We start from the raw sequence: 4,608 nt of genomic DNA, 5'->3' as shown, positions 1-4,608 counted from the left end.
GTAACTTGAACCCGCACACATATGACCTAAGCAATGAAAATACTAAGGACAGAATTGAAAATTCCTAAGCTACTATGGAAGCATGTTCTATCTCATACATGATTTTCCTTATTTAAAACTTGAAAAAGATGGGATAATGAGGGAACTCCACCACCTTTTACTCATGGGATTACTCATGCTCTCCCTCTTGTTTGTCCTCTTTGTGTTTTTCTTGAGTGCTTGAACTCCCACTTCCCTTTCCTTTTCCAATCAACTTTTTCCAGAAGCCAGCATCTTTCATCTTCTTTTTTAATGTTTCCTTCTGTTGTTTCACCTTCTTTTCCTCTTGTTCTGTTAGCTCTTTTTGGACTTCATCATACCTAAGGATTGCAGAGTGCAGATTATACATATGACCAGACATATAGTTCAACTTGGCTTGAGTGTTTATGTTGAACTCCTCCCTATGTAGTTGCCGTCCTTCATTCAGTACGCTGAACTCATTGAATGCCTTCATCTGAGCTAGCTGTTGTTGGTTGAGTTCTTGATGGCGTTTGTCTTGACGCTCTTGCCTTTCAGTCACTTGATTGATGGCTTGAGTGAGCTGGGAGTAGTGTTCCATTTGCTGTTTCTGTCACTTCCCTTGTTGATTCATCCAATTAGAAAGCAGTTCTTCTTGACGATCCATCCTTTGGGCTTGAATGTGCAGTTGTTGTTCTTGTCCCTCCATATAACTCCTTGCTAGCTCGTGCACGAAATTGTGATGTCAATGTTCACATTACTCTCTTAAAATTTCGCACAACTAACCAGTAAGTGCACTGGGTCGTCCAAGTAATACCTTACGTGAGTAAGGGTCGATCCCACGGAGATTGTTGGCTTGAAGAAAGCTATGGTTATCATGTAACTCTTAGTCAAGATATAATATCAATAATATTTTTTAGTTTGAATTGTAAAAAGTAAAAGGCAGAACACAAATTATACTTGTATGCAGTACTGGAGAATATGTTGGTGTTTTGGAGATGCTTGGTCTTCTGAATTTCTGCTTTTCTCTATCTTCTTGTTGACACACGCACGTCCTCCTATGGCAAGCTGTGTGTTGGTGGATCACCGTTGTCAATGGCTACCATCCATCCTTCCAGTGAAAAGGGTCCAGGTGTGCTGTCACCGCACGGCTAATCATCTGCAGGTTCTCAATCGTACCGGAATAGGATTTACTATCCTTTTGCGTCTGTCACTACGCCCAGCACTCACGAGTTTGAAGCTCGTCACAGTCATTCAATCCCTGAATCCTACTCAGAATACCACAGACAAGGTTTAGACTTTCTGGATTCTCTTGATTGCTGCCATCAATCTAGCTTATACCACGAAGATTCTGATTAAGAGATCCAAGAGATATTCATTCATTCTACGGTGGAACGGAGGTGGTTGTCAGGCACGCGTTAGTGGGGGAATGATGACGATTGTCACGTTCATCACATTCATGTTGAAGTGCGAATGAATATCTTAGATAGGAACACGCATGTTTGAATGGAAAACAGAAATACTTGCATTAATTCATCGAGACACAACAGAGCTCCTCACCCCCAACAATGGAGTTTAGAAACTCATGCTGTCAAAGAGTACAAAGTTCAGATCTAAAATGTCATGAGATACAAAATAAATCTCTAAAAGTTGTTTAAATACTAAACTAGTGACCTAGGTTTACAGAAAATGAGTAAACTATGATAGATAGTGCAGAAATCCACTTCTGGGGCCACTTGGTGTGTGCTGGTGCTGAGACTAAAGCTTCTCACGTGCCTGGGCTGTTTTGGGCGTTCAACGCCAGGCTGTAACCTGTTTCTGGCGTTGAACTCCAACTTGTAACGTGTTTCTAGCGCTGGACGCCAGACTGCAACATGGAACTGGTGTTGAACGCCAGTTTACATCATCTATCCTTGAGCAAAGTATGGACTATTATATATTTCTGGAAAGCCTTGGATGTCTACTTTCCAACGCAATTGGAAGCGCGTCAATTAGACTTCTGTAGCTCCAGAAATTCCATTCCGAGTGAAGAGAGGTCAGGATCCAATAGCATCAGCAGTCCTTTTTCAGCCTGAATCAGATTTTTTGCTCAGCTCCGTCAATTTCAGCCAGAAAATACCTGAAATTACAGAAAAATATACAAACTCATAGTAAAGTCCAAAAATATGAATTTTTCCTAGAAACTAATGAAAATAAACTAAAAACTAACTAAAACATACTAAAAATTATATGAAATTAACCCCAAAAAGTGTATAAAATATCCGCTCATCACTAGCTCCTCAATGGCTTCGTGAATGTGATTTAAGTTGATGTTGGTTGGATCATAGTAATCTTTTTGCTGGTATTCTTCTTGATGAGATTCTTCTCGGTGAGGCCCCTCTTGTGCTGTTCTTTTCCCTATTTGAGGTCTTCTTTGTTGTTGGACGGGTGCCACATAAGTTATTCGCTGTAGCGTGACTGACCTTCCAGGGTTCACCTAACTTGGATTGCTGTCCTCGAAGACTACCTTGGCTTTCGTGCACAGTCTAAGGATGGTGCTGGGGTACCAAAGTCTAGCACCTGGATCATTCTTCCGGCTGACTCTTGAATCCCCTCAGCTATAATCTCGTGCACATTGATGCCTCCACCCTTTATTAAGCAATGTACCATAGTAGCTCGAGTAGTGTTAACCTCCGAATTGTTTGCAGTTGGGAGGATAGATCTCCTCACGAGCTCAAACCATCCCTTGGCTTCCGGGATGAGGTCTCCTCTCCTGATGAACCGAGGTCTTCTATCTGAATACCTTTCCCAGTCAGATCCTATAACACACATATCATTCACAATTTCTTCAAGTTCATCATTGTCAGGGCCATTACTTATTCTCACGTGATAGCTGGGCTCATCAAAATGTGGCAATTTCAGCTGAAGAACCCTCGTTATGGCATTGGGGCTGAAGTCCACCTATGTTCTTCTCACATAACTTTTGAAGGTGGGGGCCTTAGTTTTGTCTTCTCTGACCACATTTGCATAGAATTCTTTGATGAGGTTTGCATTTATCTTTGCTTCTGAGTTCGTGAGCCTTTGCCAACCCCTTTGTTCGATCTTCTCTCGAATCTGTGGGCATTCATCCTCGTTGAACTGGAATGTTAACTCAGGTAATATCTTTTTGAGCTTTATTCGTTCAAATTCAAGTTTATGGAATGCAGTTTTGAATTTCCCTTCATCAAAAGGGCTGCCCTCAACTGGTTCCTTTCTCTTTTGCCTCTTGGAGCTCGATGATGCCATGAGTAAGAGTTGATGTGTGAAAGTGTTGAGGAGTTGTGGATAAATGGTGGAATTCGGTTGGGTTTGGATAGGGTGAGATGAAGGGATTTGGGTTCCGAAGGTGTGAAGTAATAAGAATGGGAATTGGAATGTGAAGGGGAGTACGGACTAGGAATCACTTATATAGAAAAGTGATGAGTGAATGAAAGGTGTGGATTGATGGGGTGGTTGTGTGATGGACGGATGGGGTTTAACAATGGATGAGCTCAAGGATCATCAACTTTATGATGGGGTTGGTTCAGTTTCCAAGCTTGTTCTTCTTCCAATGTTGCATGGAAATAATTCCCAAAGCAATCCCCTTGAAGACACGTATATAGTCCTCTCTTTTTGTGGTGGCCGAATCCTCCTTCAATTGTCCCATCAATTCTCCTACAAAATAAAAGAAATATGATTAATAAAATTGTGGAAAGTGGCGGCAACATTTAAAAAAAAAAAGAGAAAGAGTAACTACTTTTTAAAATTTTTGTTTCTAGTTACTAATTGCTATTCATGAGTGCAAACCAACTAACCAACTAAATGTCCATGTATGCAACATTGGTGACACCAAACTTAGTTTGTGGCACTGTGGGTAAGAAGATTTGTTCAAGGTGCTAAGAGTGACATGCTATGAGTTGCATTCATGTTCTCTTAGTGTGCCTTGAACACCAAACTTGTTCTTCACTATATGTTGCATTCAAGGATATGTCAAAGTTGATTTGAATTTCATGAACCTTATTTTATTAACTACTTTAAAAGCATGTAAAACATGGGTTGCCTCCCATGAAGTGCTTCTTTAGTGTCATTAGCTTGACGTTCTGCCTTTTGTCAGGGTGGTTGGTAGTGCTTCAGATCTTCTCCTCTTGCAGTAAACCTATATCCATTGGCTTCATCAAGGATCTCTACATGTTCTAGGGAGAGAACTTTGTTGATGGTGAAAACCTTGGGTAGCAGAGATGGGATGGTGGGGAGATGAGGTGGGATATTTGAGAAGTAAGCTGAGATTACTTTATCCCCTGGAGAGAAATCTTCTGTAGGGATCTTCTTGTTCCTCCATCTCCTTGGTGCCTTCTTCTTTGTTTCTTTTGCTGTTATCCTGCTCTTTGTGGTCTCTTTTCCTAGGGAGATTTTGTTGCTGGTCTCATATTATTCTGATGGTTTGGCTCCACTTGAGTTTCCTTTAGCTGTGACACCTTCTGGATGTTTCGCTTATCAACCAAGGGGATTCCCAGGTGTACATTTTGTGCTTCAATGCTTGTTTCTTCTACCAGTTCTTTGTTGTGATTTTTCCTTGGTTCCTTGTTTTCCTGGTCTGCTTCTTGTGAGGGTTTG

This window comes from Arachis hypogaea, chromosome 20 (genome assembly GCF_003086295.3).
Source record: "Arachis hypogaea cultivar Tifrunner chromosome 20, arahy.Tifrunner.gnm2.J5K5, whole genome shotgun sequence".
NCBI classification, from domain to species: Eukaryota; Viridiplantae; Streptophyta; class Magnoliopsida; order Fabales; family Fabaceae; genus Arachis; species Arachis hypogaea.
Note: the sequence above shows the minus strand (reverse complement) of the source record.